This window comes from Bombina bombina, chromosome 5 (assembly GCF_027579735.1).
Source record: "Bombina bombina isolate aBomBom1 chromosome 5, aBomBom1.pri, whole genome shotgun sequence".
NCBI classification, from domain to species: domain Eukaryota; kingdom Metazoa; phylum Chordata; class Amphibia; order Anura; family Bombinatoridae; genus Bombina; species Bombina bombina.
The window spans coordinates 823659206-823680320 of record NC_069503.1 but is presented as its reverse complement, the minus strand read 5'-3'; the positions used below and the strand labels follow the sequence as shown (position 1 = coordinate 823680320).

Genomic DNA, 21115 nt, shown 5'->3' with positions numbered 1-21115 from the left:
ATATTTCACATTCCAACGTTCTTCACATACAGGACAATGTTATTTTTATTGTAAATAAATATTTGTATATACTTATATATCTATTCCTAGAGATATATAGGTATAGATATCTATTTTACATTAACATTATCATATATATATATATATATATATATATATATATATAGAGAGAGAGAGAGAGAGAGAGAGAGAGAGTTCTAGTAAGATATGTACTCCTCATCCATAAGCAATTGCCACGGTGCTAACAATCCTTAAATCCAATTCTCAATGAAGAAAGCACTCGTTGGATTTGTAGAAATATAATCCATAATATTTATTACACAGTCGTCATAACGTTTTGGGTACCGGACCGGACCCTTTGTCAAATGATACAAGAAAAATATGTATAACATTACCCCACCAATCCCCACCTTATATAACTACCTAATGCCAATTAAAGTGACTAAAAATTAAAAGATACTTAGCCCATGAAGACCATGCTGGTCTCGCGTACACTGCCGCAACTCCAAGTGACATGATAACGTCATCACGGCGTAACACGTCTGATGCGCCACATCATCACAGGAGTGGGCGGAGAGTGATCTGACAGCTGTCAGAACATGATAACCATATACAGGTTAACGCAGATGGTAATACCATCAATCGAGCATACCGATGCATATATTTTAAGCATATTGGGCAAGCATCAAACTCAATAAAAACAATAACAATACATACATCAAAAGTATACTAATTCACAGCATATCACATCCTGAATTTATATGCGACATGGGCGCAGGGTACTTATTGTACATTATCACTCAATAGGATATCATGTATTAACATTTAAAGAGATGTGCAGAGAGGACATCTAGATAATGAGTTACACAGATAAAGAGATATAGTCCCGTCTTCAGAGGCTAGTGGTAGAAAGGACTGAAATCCAAGTAGGTATTCAGGCCCCTTGGCATGATGGTATCCAAAGTATAGATCCATTTTGTTTCTCTCCTTAGTAGAGCCTTCACTCTATCACCTCCTCTAGACATCGTTGGTATATGGTCAATCAGCATTGTTTTCAGGCTGGCAGCACTGTGTTTCTTCTGGCAAAAATGCCTGGCAACAGGTTGATCTGAGTCGCCTGTGGTTAGCTATACGGTCTCTGAACGATGTTATGGTCTTCCCTACATAGAAAAGGGAGCACGGGCAAATGAGGATTATATAACGTAATCGCTTTTGGATGTTAAGCGATGATGGATCTTAAAGCGTTGATTGGTGTGAGGGTGTTGAAATGTGGAGCCCCTCAACATGCTGTTGCATGTGATACAATTGCCGCATTGAAAACATCCCTTTCTTACTTGTTTGTAGCCATGTAGTCTTGCGGTAACACTTCTCAGGATCAGATTCTATTAAGATATATCTTAGGTTCCGCGCCCTCCGATAGGCCATCCTAGGGGGTTCTGTGTGTTGAAATGGCAGGGACTTCTCTACCTTCACCAAATCCCAATGTCTCCTTATCGAGGAGTTTAATGTCCCATGGACCATATCGAAAGCCATATATATTTAATAATAAAAAATTAAATGTTTTTCTATTTGAAAAACATAATAATTTTAAATATAGATGAGTATGAGTATCTCGCTTTAGGTCTAACCTGGTGTTGGTTTAGCGCACATGAAAAATTAGCTATTAGCTATTTTGAGGTGCGTTATTTAAATGTTAAATATTACAAGTTGAAAGTAAACTGTTTTCACTTTTTTTTCTTTAAATTTTAAAAAATAGGCACTAAAGCTATGAGAGTCTTAGTGCAAAAGAAAGGTAATTCAGCACTCTTTTTGATTAATCTATAATTTATTATATGTATATAATACAATTGAGGAATATCCTGTCATCATAGCAAACATACACATATCCCTACATGCAAAGTGCAAGAAAGTGCTTAGACATAAACTGTTGTCACTCTCGCACTAACCCGACAAGCTCAAAAAGCTGAATATTGCATGCACGTTCACGTATTCCCCCACAGAAGTCAATGGAGAAAAAAAATGGAGAAAAGACCTAACACAGCGCTAACCCGACATGAAAATATGATTTTTTTCACATTCTAATGTCCTTCACATACAAAAATATGTTCTATTTATTCATAAATAAATATTTCAATATATATCTGATGGTATTTTGGTACAACATATAGCTATATCTATATCTATATATACACATATATATATAGGAATATATATTTAGAAATTCATAGAGCATATTCTGTTATGTGCAGAACATAGGAATGTCACATATTTACAGCAAATACACAGTATAACACATTATTACATTTACATATAAATATTGCATAAATATGCTTTTACATGTTTTCATGCAAAGGGCTACAATGCACTTATATATATGTCTGCATATGTGTACATATGTATTTATGTGTTTAAATGTGTATATATGTCTGTAAAAACATATATACACATATAAATACCTAAATAATGATCTACACACACACACACACACATATGCGTTTACTTTCAACTTGTAATACCAGTGGTAAGCCCGATGTGGGCAAATCCCTGTAATAAATCTCTTATCACTTGGGTGCAAATGTTTGTGCTCCACTCGTAATCTGGGCCAAAATATTAAAACAATATTAAGAATAATTAATAAAAAAAATATTACAGATAAAAAAAATTCTAAAATATATATTTTTTACAGTATCTATAATAAGCTGTAATAATTATTATTGATTTTTAAAAATATTTTATATTTAATATTTTAATAATGAGCCTAAATATAACTAACTTTTCATGTGCCCTAACCCAACACGGCGTTAGACCTACAATCCGATGTTATTCACATAGAATTTTTTTTTATTATTATTAAATATATATTTCTATATATATCTGATAATGATAATGTAAAATATATATAAAAGTAAATATGTATAGGAATAGATATATAGGTGTATATATATAGATATAGAAATATGTATTTAAAATAAAAATAAAAATAACATTGTCCTGTGTGTGAAGACCATTAGAATGTTAAATATGTACAGGAAAAACACAGGAAAACAAATTAAAAGAAATAGTTTAGTCAAAATTAAAATTGTATGATTTAGATAGAGCATGCAATTTTAAGCAGTTTTCTAATTTACTCATAATTTTTTCTTTGTTCTGTTGGTATAACAGAAATATGTAAATATGTTTTATTTTTATATTTATATTTAATTTACTATTCATCTTTAAATTTATAATCCAATAATTAGTGGAATACAAAGAAAAGGGACAAATAGTATCTAATTATTATAACTACCATATAATAATAATAAAAAAAGCTATTTAATTGAAATTATGCAAATGTAATACATTAAATTACCAAAATCAAAGGAATTTTCCATATCTTGCCATGACCATACGAATCACTCCAAGGTGATACCTTAGAGACATTTAAAATAAAAGTATGTATCATGCTACTTTTAAGTGATAGTAAACAATGCATATATAAATTTGTATATATGTAATCCTTATGATGTGCTTATGTGATTAGCTTTATTGTTTCTAAACAAATGTTATTTTATATAAATATTACACTTTTTCAAACCTATTCTTCCCTCCGCCCAAGTCAGCAATTCTGTGATGTTCCCGGTATGTTTGTCTTTCCACACAGAATTGGGCGGAGAGATTGTACATGACAAACAGGTCAATAGACACTGTCAATCAATGCGCGCTCCTGTCCAGAGAGTTTACTGCGCATGCACTGATCTTTCTGTCACATCGCACTAATAACAGTGAATCATGAGATTGTCAGAAATAACTGCAGCATGAGTAATTGCTTGGTGTCCAAGATCCAGAAGCTTCTTGAAAGAATCCAAGTAAACACTGAATCGTAATATGACATGACAAATGAGCAATGGACACTGTACGTCTGGCAGGTAGTGCAAGAAATGTAACTAACATGTTTAGGTCTTTTATGTCTGCCACCTCAGAAATGGCAGAGAGGGTAAGCAAGCCTTCCCCGCAAGGGCTCAAAAGCAGCATAAGCTAATTTAGTACTATTGTTTAGGGCATGGGGAGCATTCACAGTCACCTAAGCAGCCCCCATCTAAGAAATGACTGTACTAAACAGTAAAGACAAAAGACAGTGGTTGATACTTTTATTAAAGGAAATATCTTGCTTTATGACAGATGGTGCAAACAAACATGCAGGTCTTTAGGTAACATCTTCTCAAATACTATATTTATACTTTGTAGAAACTAGGGTGCCTTTTTGTAGAACTGGAAAAGCTTAATTTTGTAAGTGTAAATTTTAAAGAGAGTCTAAGATGTGATTTACATTTAATTATTTTAAAATGATATAGTAATATAATACTGACTTATCAATATTGGTATTGTGTATTTGCATGTATTTTTTTTTTTAGCTCAGTCAGAGGAAACAACAGACTTGTTCCCTTGCTTATTGGAAAATTGTCTTTCTTTTGTTAACAATTAATAACCTATAAAAGTTGTGTAAGCAGTGATAAACTGTGCAGGAAGAGATTGCAACCAGAGTGAGATCATTACGTAATATCTTGTTTAGTTATTTAGTTAATTCACAATTGTTCTCATGTTTCATTTTTATGCATGCAATTGGCCATTGGGGATTTGAGTTACAAGCCCCATACTCATATGACTCACTTGTTCAAAGGAGAACTGGAATGTTAAAGACATGAAACATTTTAAGGAAAACGAGAACCAAAAGATGTATCAAATCTATTAATATTTATTTTCAAGGTGTCAGCATAAATAATTGTTATAGAAGTCTTATCCATGCATTCTTGAATTCCCTGAAAATATTTGCCTTTCCAACTTTGTCAAACGTTTCTGAATCCACCACCCTTTCAGTAAAGAAGGACCTCTGCAAATTACTCCTAAACCTGCTAAAGTCCAATTTGGGTCCATGACCCCTGCTCTGGCGGTGTTCTTTTTGTGAAAAATGTGTTCAACCTTAGCTTTTTTAAATCACTTTATACACTTGCAAGTACACATACTAAGGTCATAAAGTCTGCCCTTGTGAGTTATATTTTCTTGACTATGTCCTATTTTATTAGAATTTATTTAAACAGTTTTTAGCTTATTTATATCCTTCTTGAGAGACAGAATCTAGAACTTTAAAGTGGCATTAATGGTTCTCTATTTTCTCCTACTGATAGTACTTCCTGTACAACAATCATCTTATGGTCCTTACCTGCTGTTACCGCATTTTTTTTTTTAAATCTACCTTACAATTGCCTGGAATTTCCATATCCTGTTACTGCCATCTAGGACAAGATTGTTTTTTAATAGAATCAAACTATTATGCTACAATCAGAGTTGTTCTTTTGTCTAAGTATAAATGTCACCCTGAGCGGGCACTATCTCACTAGACAAGCTAATATTACACTGCTTGCTCACAGTAGGATATCTCTATTATTTTCTTTACAATATTTATGGTTATACTACAATTGACTCTTGAAATATTGTATTGTAAGTCTGCTCATTCCTCAAAGAAGGATGTGCTGATGATGTAAATTTAATGAGAAAACCATTATTTTTTTTGCCAAATTGTTGGTATATAATAATGCAAATTAGTATAAAATTAAATCCTTACTTTTTACATTGGAAAGTATTATTTGTTTTCAAAATACACAATAATTAATCAAGAAGTATATAGAAGCACAATGCTTACAAAGTATTTTTCAAAACTTTTCTAATTGTTCCTATAGAAGAATACTTTATTCTGCTTCTTTAAATTTGTCTATGAGAGTTTATTATTAGCAGTAGTGTGGCATGCAGTGTCTAAATGTTATTGACTATACATATTAAAAAGATTACATTTACAGTGGATGTAAGTTTTCTAACAAAATATTAATTTATGTATATAGGTTTAAGATTTAGGTAATTCCTACATAATTATTATTATTATTACTTTTGGTATTTTTTATTATTAATAATATTCATCATCAACAAATTCTGTTTTTACTTAACACCAGGTTAATAATACTATTGACACATAATGCACAGAACTATGGATTGACTACAGGTAGTAATCTAGATCACACTAATTAATATCAAACATAGTAGAACCAATTTATGCAATGAAAGTTTTTTCATATACACTCGGGTGCATAACAATTAAAGGGAAATTGTACACTAGATTTTTCTTTGCATAAATGTTTTGCAGATGATCCATTTATATAGCCCATCTGGAAGTGTTTTTGTAACAATGTATAGTTTTGCTTATTTTTTTAATAACATTGTGATGATTTTCAGACTCCTAACCAAGCCCCACATTGTCAGATGTATACTTGCGTTTACAGACTCCTGCTGGCTCCTGTTTATGCTATCTGTCTTTTCATATGCAGGGAAGAAGGGGGGGAGTGTCTGCACTTTTTGAGCAAGATTATAAGTTGCGCGATATAGCCATTGCATTAATACCACTAAAAATGTAGTGGTACCGCAATTTCCATAGCGCCGCTTTTACAAGTCACCAAAAAAACTTTCTTTTGTCAGGCGGTATGGTGCGGTAAGCTGCATACCGCACACAAACCAAATTCTGATTTGGCGTGCTTGTGCACTTATTCCCCTATAGAGATCAATGGAGAAAAAATGTTAGAAAAAAAAATAACATTGGCGAAATCGCTATCTCATTTTTGCATTGAAGTCTATAGAGAAAAGAAAGTTTATAAAAAACTAACACCCTAACATAAGCCCCTAGTCTAATAACCCCTAAACTGCTGTCCCCCCACATCATAACTACTAAAATAAAGTATTAACCCCTAAACCGCCATTCCGCCACATTGTCACTACTAAAATAAGCCTATTGACCCCTAATACGCCATCCCCTCACATCGCGACTACCTAAATAAACCTATTAACCCAATAACCACCGTGCCCCAACATTGTGAATACTAAAATAAACCTATTAACCCCTAATCCACTTTCCCACCACATCACACCTACTAAAACAAACCTATAAACCCCTAAACCACAATCCCCCCACATCACGACTACCTAAATAAACCTATTAACCTCCTAACTATAAATTAAAGTTACAATATACTAACTACCTTAAAATAAATAGAAAAAATAAAAATTAAGCTTAAAATAAAAAAATAACATTGCAAAAATAAAAAACCTAAGATTACAAATAATAAAAAAACTAACATTACAAAAAATAAAAAAGCTAACATTACAAAAATAAAAAATAACATTACTAAAAATCAAGAAATCTAAGATTACAAAAAATAAAAAAAGCTTAGATTACAAAAAATAAACAAAATTATTCAAATAAAAAAGTTTTTCCTATTCTAATACCCCCATTAAAAAAAAAAACAATAACCTACCAATAGCCCTTAAAATGGCCTTTTGTAGGGCATTTCCCTAAAGTTAGCAGCTATTTTGCCCTGAAAAATAACAAAGTACCCCTAACATTACAACCCCCCAACCGCCCACAATAAAAACAAACTAACTAAAAAAAAAACTAATCTACCTACCGGGATGAAGATGGAAGATGGTCCCATGCTGGAGGAAGATGGAGCCGTCTAGATGAAGAACATTCACCCCTGGGAAGAAGATGGATAGCCGGACTTCAGCAATGATGAGTAACAATTTTGGGGTTAGTGTTTGTTTTTTAAGGTGTTTTTTTTAAGATTAGGGCTTTTTTATTTTTATGGGCTTAAAAAGAGCTGATTTCTCTTAAATGCCCATGCCCATACAAATGCCCTTTTCGGTGCAATGGGTAGTTTAGGTGTTTTAGTTAGGTTTTTTTATTTTGGGGGATTGGGTGGGTGGGGGTTGTAAAGTTAGGGGGTACTTTGTTTTTTCAGGGCAAAAGAGCTCTTAACTTTAAGGCAATGCCCTACAAAAGGCCATTTTAAGGGCTACAGGAAATTTATTGTTAGATTAGGGGGGGTTTATTTTGGGGTGTTTTTTTTTAAAGGGGTTATTAGAATAGGTATAACTTTTTTATTTTGGATAATTTTGTTTGTAATTTTTGTAATGTTAGCTTTTTTATTTTTGTAATCTTAGATTTCTTGATTTTTAGTAATGTTAGTTTTTTTATTTTTGGAATGTTAGGTTTTTTATTTTTTGTAATGTTAGGTTTTTATTTTTGTAATGTTAGTTTCTATTTATTTTAAGGTAGTTAGTATATTGCAACTTTAATTTAAAGTTAGGGGGTGTTAGGTTTAGGGGTTAATAGGTTTATTTAGGTAGTCGTGATGTTAGGGGAACGGCGAATTAGGAGTTAATACTTAATTTTAGTAGTTATGACGCGGGTGGTGGATTAGGGGTTAATAGGTTTATTTAGTTTGTGGGGGGATGGCGGATTAGAGGTTAATACTTTATTTTAGTAGTTAACATGTGGGGGTTGGTGGACTTGGGTTTAATAGGTTTATTTAGGTAGTTGCGATGTGGGGGAGGCGGATTAGGGGTTAATACTTTATTTTAGTAGTTATGATGCAGGGGGTGGCAGATTAGGGGTTAATAGGTAGTTTATGGGTGTTAGTGTACTTTGTAACATATACATAACTACAGGTCTTTGAGTGCCGAATGGATTGTTGCGGTATAAGCTGACCATTCCGCACGCAAAGGCAGTTTTTTAAGCGGTAAAGCCATACCGCACAATTTGTAATCTTGCTCTTTGTTTTTTCAGTGAGTGTCCCAGACTAACCTGATCATCAGTGCTAAACTGGGAGCTTCTAAGTAATTTTTTAAAAGGTTTTATACTGGATAATTAGATCATCATCTGTGCATTTTCTTCTTTATAGTAATGTCTATTACTTGCAGTTATATGAAAATTTGCGTACACTTTCCCTTTAAGCTCATTTTAGTGTATTTCTTTTGCATAATGTGTATTTAAACAAATGAAAATGACACAATTTGTGTCATCTAGTAAGTAAAAAAAAATTATGAACTTGAAAAATCTTCATCTGAAAAAGCAAAATTCATATAGAACACGTTGGCCAAGGTTATAATTGGAGGACAAAAATACAAGTTATATGGAGAGCGCAATTCATACCAATTTAATTTTTGAGCAAGTTAATATATTTTGTGCGTTCATGTGCCCCTAAAAGATTTATGACAGATAGTACAGGGGCATTATTTAATTCATATAATAGATATCATTAAGGGCATGCACTAAAATTAATGTTGGAGAGCACTGGTATGCTAAGCTGCTGGAGCACAAAATTCAAGTAGTGGAAATTTTCATTTAGTTCTGTGCTATACACTTCCCATGAAAATGTTACTTATAAAACATACATAAACACAATGTAAATACATATATATATAAACACACACACACATAAATACTCCTTTGACCCCTCCCCAATACCGCTCCTGGTCAGATGCTACCTCTGTATCCCTTTCACAAAAAAACTTTTTTTTTCTTTATTTCACACTGTTTCGGATGTATTAAGCCTTAATTCACCTCCATTGATTTATTTCCATAGAAAACTATTGTGTATTTGAATGTGCAATAGAGAGTAATATTTGTCAAACAAGCACACTGTGAGTGCTACTACCATTTCCAATTTATCATATAGGGAGCCCTATTTGTATATTGAATGTGTTAAATCCTTTAGTTAAAAAAATTCACTTTGGTAAAATGCAATTTAACCAACTTCTAATACCAATTTGCACATTATTGGTTGCACACCGCACATTATCAGTTCTGCTCGACTTGTAATCAAGATGGCAGATAGTGAAGTCGGAAGAACCAAAAGCGGACATAATGTTCAATTTACTATTGAACAAAATGAAGTTCTAGTGGACAGGGTACTAGATCATTATGATGTTCTTCTTGGGCACAAGCAGAGGGTGACCACACATAGCCGTAAGAAGTTTTTGTGGGATGAGATTAGTCGTGCTGTTTCAGCAGTATCACGTTTTCCTAAAAATGTTGATAGTTGCAAAAAGTGTTTCTCTGACATTAAAAGGTTCACAAAGTCCAAATATGCCAAAGAAAAAAAGGCAGCTCGTGCAACAGGCGGTGGGCCACCAATGGAATCTGATCTTCTCCATTACGAAAGACGTGTCCTGTCTAGATTGGGGAACAAAATAGTTGAAGGCCTTGATGTTCCTTGTGATTCTGATGATTTTCCAGGTTTGGCTCATAAATACATGATAAAACAGTGTATCCATAGACACAGAATTGTTATATTTGATATAGGTCTTTTCCATTAAAATAATTTTTTAAATTTTATTTTATTATTGATGTCCAATAACTTACGAATTAGTTTTGTCTATCCCTATTTAGTTCTGATGAATACTTCTAATAATTTTTTTCTCTTAAATAATTGTTTTTATACTTTTTTTTCTCCAAATTTTTAACAAAGTGAAGAATGTTTCCATCATTTTTCATTAGTTCTTTAACCTGTTGCGCCAATTCAAAAAGTTGTTTTAATTTTTATTGTTATATCAAAATAGTGTAATTCTATACAATTTACAAAGGTTATAATCCTAAACTTTGAGCAAATTCATGAAAGGTGTTTGCACATTATCTTTGTTATTCTATTTGTACATAAATAGTATAGTTAAAAGGTTACTATCATAATTTGTATTGAGCTTTCAATTTTAATTATTTTATAATGTTATACTATTATCATTTTGAGTATTGTTTTATTTGTGTATTTATTGGAATGTAAGCTAAGGAGTTATCCCATTTGTTGTTCTTCACCTGTGCAGCGCTAGATGATTGTGGTTTACATTTATACACCAGTCATAAAGCGCAAGCCTTTTGCAGAAACAAGAATGGCATGGCTAATATGCTTACATTAATTTTTTTTCAAATAAGGATAACAAGAGAATGAATTAAAAAAGATTACTTTAATGTAATATAAAGCAAGCTAAAATTGTATGCTCTTTACGAATCCTGAACCTTTCAGTTTGTTTAGACTGTTCATTCCATTGGTTTAACAATTGTGTTCATTAACATCGTAATATAACCTTTCTACAGCTTCAACACAATTTTAGTAGTCATTTTGACTATTCAAGTTATATCATGATGTAGAAAATTGCATTTTCTATTTAATGTCTTAAAGAAAATGTAATGTTTATATTTATTATTAATATTATTATATTTAATATGTATTAGCGTGCAGTACATGGAATAATATGAATCTACATTATCTGTCTATATGCACTCACATGATTTAAAATATATTGATGCTATAAATACATTTTATGGATGAATAGAAATATAATAACATCCATTATACCAATTTTTTTTTTCAGATTAGTATTGGATATTTTATTAGAATCAGATATCCATAAATATGTTTGCTCCTTTAGTATCAACAATAATAGCTAGCCTTATTTTGTATTTTCTATTTATTATTAATTTTGTCAATAATATTTTTTAAAGTTAAAGGGACATTATACACTCATTTTTTCTTTGCATAAATGTTTTCTAGATGATCTATTTATATAGCCCATAAAGTTTTTTTTTTTTTTTTTTAAATGTATAGTTTTGCTTATTTTTAAATAACATTGCTCTGATTTTCAGACTCCTAACCAAGCCCCAAAGTTTTAGGACAATACTGACAGATACCTACTTCAGCTTGCTCCTGTTTGAGTAAAGGGTCTTTTCATATGCAAAAGAAGGGGGAGTGTCTTATTTGCCACTTGCAATGGGCTTTCCAACTACCTTTTCAACAGAGCTAAACTGAGAGCTTCTAAGTAAGTTTTTAAACAGTTTTATATTCGATTTTTATATCAATATTTGTGCATCTTATTCTTTATAGTAGTGTCTATTATATGCAGTTATATCAAAATTGGTGTATACTGTCCCTTTAATTATTAAATTTACCTTTCATTCTTATGTTATTTTTTAATTATTGGTATATTTCTTTGTTTTAACTACTACAGCTTGACCTTCTTGCCAAACATCTCTACAAGCTACAGAGACAAGTGAAGAATCACCATCAACAAGCCAATTGAAGCCTATAGAAAATGTGGTTTATCCAACCTTTTCATCCACATCAATAAGTACACATAGTTTGGGATCAGCGGATATGTTGCCTGACATTCCCTGCAGTACTCCAGTTGACAATGACAGAAATACTAGTGGTATCTCTATGTTATATAACGATGTTTTGTTAAATTTTTCATGTTTAAAAAATGTTATTTATTAAATTGATAATCATAATATCCTTTATTTTTATTTTTTTAAACAGAAGTCATGAATATATTTAATCAAATAATATCAGGAGGTATAGAAGAAGGTATTCATATTACTTCATAACCGCTTATTAGAGTCTAGTCACATTTTAAATATTGATAAAGTGTTAGTATTTATTTTTGGTTGTATTGCCTGGTCGTGATAGGGAAGGTAATGTGAAACAGTTCTAGCACATGCTATAGAAATGGCCTGAGAAACAAATTTTATTTTATAAAGTCATTGTCCTGATCTGGCACAGACCATTTACCCATATTATTGTTGTAATTATATTGATGGTCAAGATAATATTTGTAGTCTTAACTTACAAATATTATGTTTACATAAAATTAAAATACTTTGCTTTAATGAAAATTATGATTTTATAACTTGTGAAGTCCAATGAGTCTCTCAATAACAAGTATATATGACATTTATTAATAATCCAATGCAAATATTAACATCTATTTTATTGATTAAAGCAAGCGGATTTTGTAAACAGTGCATCTAAAGATATTCTATATGGACCATATTAAGTAGAAGACTACTTTTATTAAAAAAATATTTAAAAATAAGTTTGGAAAAGCTGTCTTTATTGGCTATAAGGCAGGAATAATATCAATATTAATGTTATGGCTGTTCATAGCTGTTAAATCATTGTAATGTTGATATCTAACATATTAAATTATTCCATTTCCATTTTTTACTTTCCCATTCCAATAATGTTTTAATTTTTTTTTTTTTTAGATAACGAAGAAGATTACACACAGGATGATCTCAGTAGTGGTGAAATAATTCTAAGGACTGTAGACACTTCAGAGGAAGATTCGCAAATGACTATGATTGAAGAGTCCTTGTCAAGGAAAGTAAAGTACAGTAAAGTCTACATCAATACCAGATTTAGAAAATGCAAATAATGTAGTAAATCAACCAAAAGAAGGTTCCTCAAAGACAGCTGCATTACAGGAGATGGTGACAATTGCACGTAACTTTAGGGATGACCACCACAATTTTATGCAGATATTTGGAAATTACTTAAAGGATAGAATAAAAATAGAGGAGCAGAAACTAGAAAGGGAAAGAACTTAGACATTTAGAGCTGGTTTTGATCTGTTAAGTAAATGTGTCAAATCACTAACACAAGCAATATCATCATCATCCTCAACTGAACCAACAAGCTCTGAAAGACCCAGAACTGAACAATGAAAATGTATTTTGTAAACATTTTAGTAATAGTAAAAGTTAGAATGTCAAATTTTTCAAAAATTATTTTGATAATTTCTTAATATATTTGAAATCTCGAGTATTTTAAAAAAAAATAACACTTGGTTTGCATAAAAAAGTAATTATACTTTAAAAAATAAAAACATTTGGCTAAAATTTACTGTGAATAGAATATGACATTCATAAATTCAAAAAAAGTAACAAAACCAAAATTAAAAATGTAAAATATAATTTTTGAAATATTGATATAATTTTTTCAATTTCCATGTTCATTATTTTTTTCTTAAATTTCTTAAGTTTCTTCACAAAATTATGTTTTTTTTTCAATCACGGCTGGAATACAAATAATAAAACAATACACAAAAATAAATCAAAGAATTATAATCAACAGCAAATAAAATAATGTTAACTGCAATTGATAAATATCAACTTTTACATGGATGTCTCAATGTAAATATATGACTTTACAATCCAAGATTCAAATAATTTATATTATTTTCTTATTCAAATTGAAAAAATTTTGGATTTGAAATTAAACTCACATGCAGTGGATTCTCTTTCCTCAATAACATTTTCATGATCATTATCAACAGGCAATGTTACTTCACATTCATATTGATTGTCACAATCTGTTTCTACTGCTTCTTCCATTTCGGTGTTCAGTTCATTATTTTCCATTAAGCTTAATGGGGTCCATTTATCATATTGAGGATCGACATGATCCGCAATAGCAAACCATGTCCGCTGCACATCAATTAATGATGACAGCATACGCTGTCGGCATTTATCATTGCACCAACAGTTCTTGTGAACTGCTGGTGCAATGCCGCCCCCTGCAGATTCACGGCCAATCGGCCGCTAGCAGGGGGTGTCAATCAGCCTGATCGTACATGATCAGGCGGATTGCTATACGCTGCCTCAAAGACCGCTGCTTCTTAACTCCTGTTTCCGGCGAGCCTGAAGGCTTGCACGGAAACAAGGGGAACAGGGACCCTTCGGCCCTTGTTAAATAGACCCCAATGAATGTGGAGGAGAATTGGAATTGCTAATTGGTGTAAAAGCAATTATCGGTCTAAGATATCTTGGAGCACGCTTACATTTTTCCATTATTTTTTTGGTTACTGTGATAAAAAAGAAAAGACAGAATAATTTAAACTCAAATTATATTTTTACAATACATAGATAATTAATTAATACATTATCTGTTTATAAATATATATATATATATATATATATACAGGGGTTGAAAAAAACAGTCATCCAGTGGTCCAGGATGACTTAGGAATTTCCTGGGACGATTTAGGAATATTGGCAATAGAGGTTTGTGTCATTTTTTAATTTTAATTTTATTTTCCCCCCATTTATTATATATTTTTTGTATTTCCCGCCCACAAGTTGTTTTAAACACTGCACACGGGCTTCTAAAATAAAGGGGTGGAGCTGGGGAGACCTTGTGTAGCGGCTGGCAGAGAGGAGAGAGTTAGGAACTACCAGGGGCCTTGGCTCACAAGGTAAGGGCTAGAGCCTGCTTCTCCCTTCCGCTTTGTGCCCCCCCCTCCATGACACCTCTCCCCTCTATGGCTCCCTTCCCCTCTGTGCCTCATCTCCCCTCTGCAGCTCCTCTCTGTGACACCTCTCTTTTCGATGAATCCCTTCCCCTCCGTGCCTTCTCTCTCTTCTGTGGCTCCTCTCTGTGACACCTCTCCCCTCTAGGGCTCCCTTCCCCTCTGTGCCACATCTCCCCTCTGTGACTCCTCTCCGTGACACCTCTCCCCTCTATGGCTCCCTTACCCTCTGTGCCTCCTCTCTCCTCTGCGGCTCACCTTCGTGACACCTCTCCCTCTACAGCTCCCTTCCCCTCTGTGGCCTCCATCTTTGTGGCCCCCCTCCTCTCCCCCTTTTGTGGCCTGGCTTCTCTCCTTTTTGCAGCCCATTGCCATTTTTGTGGCTCCCTTTTTGGATACCCCTCCTCTCCCCTCTGTGGCTCTCCCTCCTCTCCCCTCTTTGACTCCCCACCCTCACCATTTGTGTCTCCCTACCCTCCCCCTTTGTGTCTCCCCCCTCCCCCTTGGTGTCTCCCCCTCCCCCTTTGTGGCTCCCCCCTTCTCCTCGGTGGCTCTCCACCCTTCCCCTCTGTGGCTCACCACCCTTCCCCTCTGAAGCTCCCCTCTGTGGCTCCCCACCCTGCCTTTGAGTTTCTGTGGTTCCCCTTCCTGTGTGTCTCTGTGGCTTCCCTTCCTGTGTGTCTCTGTGGCTCCCCTTCCTCTGTGGCTCCCCTTCCTGTGTGTCTCTGTGTCTCCCCTTGCTCTGTGGCCCCCATTCCTCTGTCTCCCCCCTTCCTGTTTTTTCTGCCCTTCCTCTTGTCTGTATCCCCCCTTCTTCTGTGCCTGTCTCTACCCTTTCTCTGTCTCTTCTCTTCCTCTGTGTCTCTGTCTCTCCTTTCCTCTGTCTATCCCCTTCCTCTGTATCTGTCTCTCCTCTTCTTCTGTGTCTCTGTCTCTCCCCTTGTTCTGTGTCTCTGTCTCTCCCCTTCCTCTGTTTCTATGTCTCCTCCCTTCCTCTGTGTCTGTCTCTCTCTCTCCCCTTCCTCTCTCTTTCTCTCACTCTCCCCTTCCTCTGTCTCTCTCTCACTTTCCCCTTCCTCTGTCTCTCTCTCCCCTTCTTCTGTGTCTGTCTGTCTGTGTCTCTCTCTCTCCTTCCTTTGTGTCTCTCACTATCTCCGCATTTGTGTGTGTGTCTCTCTCTTTCCACTTCCTCTGTGTCTCTCTCCCCTTCCTCTGTGTCTCTCTCTCCTTTTCCTCTGTGTGTCTCTCTCTCTTTCCCCTTCCTCTGTGTGTCTCTCTCTCACTCTTTCTCATTCCTCTCTCCTCTCTTTCCTCTGTGTCTCTCTCGCTCCCATTCCTCTGTGTCTTGCTCTCCCATTCCTCTCTCTCTCTCTCTCTCCTTCCTCTTTGTATCTCTCTCTTTCCCCTTCCTCTCTCTCACTCTCTCTATCTCTCTCTCTCTCCTTCTTCTGCGTGTCTTTCGCTCTCTCTCTCCCCCTTTCTCTGTGTCTCCCTCTCTCCCCTTACTCCATGTCTCTCTCTCCTTTCTCTGTGTTTGTCTCTCTCCCATTCCTCTGTCTATTTCTCTCTCTACTTCCTCTATGTGTGTATCTTACTCTATCTCTCTCCCCTTCCTCTGTGTCTCTTTCTTTCTCCCTTTCTCTGTCTCCCTCTCTCTCTCTCTCTGTCTCCCCTTCCTCTGTGTCACTCTCTGTCTCTCTCCTATTCCTCTGTGTCTCTGTCTCTCTTCCCTTCCTCTCTGTCTCTCTCCCCTTCCTTTCTATCTCTCTCCCCTTCCTCTGTGTCTCTCTCCTTTTCCTCTGTCTCTCTCTCTCCTCTTATTCTGTGTCTCTCTCTCTGTCTCTCCTCTTCCTCTGTGTCTCTCTATCTCTGTCTCTCTCCTTTCCTCTGTGTCTCTCTCCTCTTCCTCTATGTCTCTCTTTCTTTTCTATGTATCTCTGTCTCTCTTTCTCCTTCCTCTGTGTCTCTGTCTCTCTCTCTACCCCTTCTTCTGTGTGTCTCTCTATTTATCTGTTTCTCTCTCTCTGTCTCTCTCTCTTGCTCTCTGTGTCTCTCTGTCTCTATCTGTCTATCTCTCTCTGTCTCTGTCTGTGTTATCTCTGTCTCTCTGTGTCTCTCCCTTTCCTCTGTGTCTCTCCCCTTCCTAATGTCTCTCTCTCTCTGTCTCTCTCCCCTTCCTCTTTGTCTATGTCTCTCTCTTTCCCTCCTTCCTCTTTATCTCTCCCCCCCATCCTCTGTGTCTCTGTCTCTCTCTCTCTCCCCCCTTCCTCTGTATCTCTGTCTCTCTCTTTCTCCCCCTTCCTCTGTGTCTCTGTCTCCCTTCCCAAACTGGCGCAGAGGAGAGAGGGAAGAGAACTGGCCCAGAGGTAGATGTGGATCTGCTGAAACCCTGGCACTGAGGTTGCCCTGTGCCACTGCCAGAATTAAAACCTGTAATGCCGGTCCTAACCTGAACATTTGGGCCATGTGTGGGGGTCTGGAGAAGAGCTCAACTGTCAGCAAGTCCTGGGCTGCAATATGTGGAGACTGAGGGGCATGTCAAGCATTGGCTAGCAAGGTAAGGACTGGAGCCTGCTGACTAATTTCATATTTTTAAAGGCCTTGCATGTGGTCTCTTTCTCTCTCCCCATCCTTTCTCTTTCTTGCTTCCTCTATCTCTTTCTCTTTCTCCCTTCCTCTGTCTCTCTCTTTCTCCCGTTATGTGTCTCTCTGTCTCCCTTTTTTCTCTGTCTTTCTCTGTTTCTCTCTGTCTCTTTTTCTCTGTCTCTCTCGAAATCAATTAGCAGTGGTCCAGCTCACTGTATGCCCACAGGGGAGATACTCAGATGGAAACCAGCAGGCAGCAAGCAGAATTCCTATTCCTGTAAGTGACATAAGACAATATCCATAGCCCAGTACAGTTTTGAATTCAGAATTCACGATTACTGGTCAGACACAAAACAGTGCACCTCCAGGTGCAATCAAGGCAAGCTGGAACCTCTCAGTCGCCCAGCAGACTGTATCCAGGTATAAACAGCGTCTGTTCACCAGCCACACGGTATAGGTCCAAGAGATGATGATTGAAATAAACGCCAAAATAGAAGCAGCAAGGGTATCAAAAAGCATATATTTATTAAAAACAAAGCGATGCATTTCTCAGCCTCTATAAGGGCTGTTTCCTCAGGCTACACAAAAATTAAACGAAATACACTTGCTATATAAAGGGATAAAAGACCATTGATAACAAACACCTGTGTGTGCCATCAGTAAGCAATTAGTTGCAATGGTAACCAATGTAAATAAACCCTCCCACATAGTGATCTCACAGCAAAAAGATTTTACATAGATTGTACAAAAGATTTGTCTCCAACCCACATGAGTATGTAACAATCAATAAACATATACCTAATTCAAAAGAATCTCTTTTGAATTAGGTTTATGTTTATTGATTGTTACATACTCATGTGGGTTGGAGACAAATCTTTTGTACAAATCTTTTTGCTGTGAGATCACTATGTACCTTAGGGAGGTGATTAAATATAGGTATCTTTGGGTGAGTGACAACGAGATACTCACTGGTATTCTTATCAATAAAACCTTGTTCTACACCATCATCCACTAAATCTCTCAATTTCTTATTGAAAGTATTTGTGGGATCTGAACTTAAGATTCTATAGTCATGTGTGTTTGTTAGCTGCCTTAACGCTTCCTTTATAAAATCATTCCTATTTTGAACAACCACTGAGCCCCCCTTGTCTAAAAATCAGCACAATGTTATTTAAAAATAAGCAAAACAATACATTTTTACAAAAACACACCCAGATGGGCTATATAAATGGATCATCTACAAAACATTTATGCAAAGAAATATCTAGTGTATAGTGTCCCTTATAGTGAAAGGTTATTCAGGTTTATTGGATTCATTTAAGGGGAACTGTTTAAAAAAAAAAAAAGGTGTCCAAGACCTGTAGGAGCATTTCTCAATCCCTTTTAGAGCTTAATCTTCATTTTGAGTGTATAGAAAGTGTATTTTTGTTAATACAAATGTGTAATACAAGCGTGTATCATGAAATTTCAATTTTACACATTCCGCAAAGCACAAATATGAAGTTAAAAAATGGGACCACTAAGAAATTTCATGGGATCACTAGCTCTTGGGCAACTTTTTCAACCCCTGTGTATATATATATATACAGGGAGTGCAGAATTATTAGGCAAGTTGTATTTTTGAGGATTAATTTTATTATTGAACAACAACCATGTTCTCAATGAACCCAAAAAACTCATTAATATCAAAGCTGAATAGTTTTGGAAGTAGTTTTTAGTTTGTTTTTAGTTATAGCTATTTTAGGGGGATATCTGTGTGTGCAGGTGACTATTACTGTGCATAATTATTAGGCAACTTAACAAAAAAACAAATATATACCCATTTCAATTATTTATTTTTACCAGTGAAACCAATATAACATCTCAACATTCACAAATATACATTTCTGACATTCAAAAACAAAACAAAAACAAATCAGTGACCAATATAGCCACCTTTCTTTGCAAGGACACTCAAAAGCCTGCCATCCATGGATTCTGTCAGTGTTTTGATCTGTTCACCATCAACATTGCATGCAGCAGCAACCACAGCCTCCCAGACACTGTTCAGAGAGGTGTACTGTTTTCCCTCCTTGTAAATCTCACATTTGATGATGGACCACAGGTTCTCAATGGGGTTCAAATCAGGTGAACAAGGAGGCCATGTCATTAGATTTTTTTCTTTTATACCCTTTCTTGCCAGCCACGCTGTGGAGTACTTGGACGCGTGTGATGGAGCATTGTCCTGCATGAAAATCATGTTTTTCTTGAAGGATGCAGACTTCTTCCTGTACCACTGCTTGAAGAAGGTGTCTTCCAGAAACTGGCAGTAGGACTGGGAGTTGAGCTTGACTCCATCCTCAACCCGAAAAGGCCCCACAAGCTCATCTTTGATGATACCAGCCCAAACCAGTACTCCACCTTGCTGGCGTTTGAGTCGGACTGGAGCTCTCTGCCCTTTACCAATCCAGCCACGGGCCCATCCATCTGGCCCATCAAGACTCACTCTCATTTCATCAGTCCATAAAACCTTAGAAAAATCAGTCTTGAGATATTTCTTGGCCCAGTCTTGATGTTTCAGCTTGTGTGTCTTGTTCAGTGGTGGTCGTCTTTCAGCCTTTCTTATCTTGGCCATGTCTCTGAGTATTGCACACCTTGTGCTTTTGGGCACTCCAGTGATGTTGCAGCTCTGAAATATGGCCAAACTGGTGGCAAGTGGCATCTTGGCAGCTGCACGCTTGACTTTTCTCAGTTCATGGGCAGTTATTTTGCGCCTTGGTTTTTCCACACGCTTCTTGCGACCCTGTTGACTATTTTGAATGAAACGCTTGATTGTTCGATGATCACGCTTCAGAAGCTTTGCAATTTTAAGAGTGCTGCATCCCTCTGCAAGATATCTCACTATTTTTGACTTTTCTGAGCCTGTCAAGTCCTTCTTTTGACCCATTTTGCCAAAGGAAAGGAAGTTGCCTAATAATTATGCACACCTGATATAGGGTGTTGATGTCATTAGACCACACCCCTTCTCATTACAGAGATGCACATCACCTAATATGCTTAATTGGTAGTAGGCTTTCGAGCCTATACAGCTTGGAGTAAGACAACATGCATAAAGAGGATGATGTGGTCAAAATACTCATTTGCCTAATAATGCTGCACTCCCTGTATATATATATATATATATATATATATATATATACACATATATGACATGACACAGGAGGCCAGCAAATTTTGAAAGGCTTCAGAAAAAAAATCTACTGCTTATTTAAAATTCAGATTTATCCGATCTCCAGAACTGTGTTTTAGTGGTGGCAGCAACCCAGTGATATAATTGTGAAAATAGCCTTCTTGAAAATCGGATTTTACAAACATAGATATGATCAGCATATAATGGCCTAGATTTGGAGTTTGGCGGTAAAAGGGCTGTTAACGCTCCGCGGGCTTTTTTCTGGCCGCACCATAAATTTAACTCTGGTATCGAGAGTTTAAACAAATGCTGCGTCAGGCTCCAAAAAAGGAGTGTAGAGCATTTTAACCGCAAATGCAACTCTCGATACCAGAGTTGCTTACGGACGCGGCCGGCCTCAAAAATGTGCTCGTGCACGATTCT

At 35.6% G+C, this 21115-nt stretch overlaps 1 long non-coding RNA gene across 1 annotated transcript in view; it reads left to right on the top strand.

Moving 5' to 3' along the window:
• Positions 1–12039, top strand: part of LOC128659520 (uncharacterized) — a 48331-nt gene extending 36292 nt beyond the window's left edge. Inside the window, exons 2-3 of the long non-coding RNA XR_008402417.1 lie at positions 8645–8694; positions 11860–12039. This is a non-coding gene — a long non-coding RNA (uncharacterized LOC128659520). The remainder of the gene's footprint in view (positions 1–8644; positions 8695–11859) is intronic.
• Positions 12040–21115: the final 9076 nt, after the last annotated feature.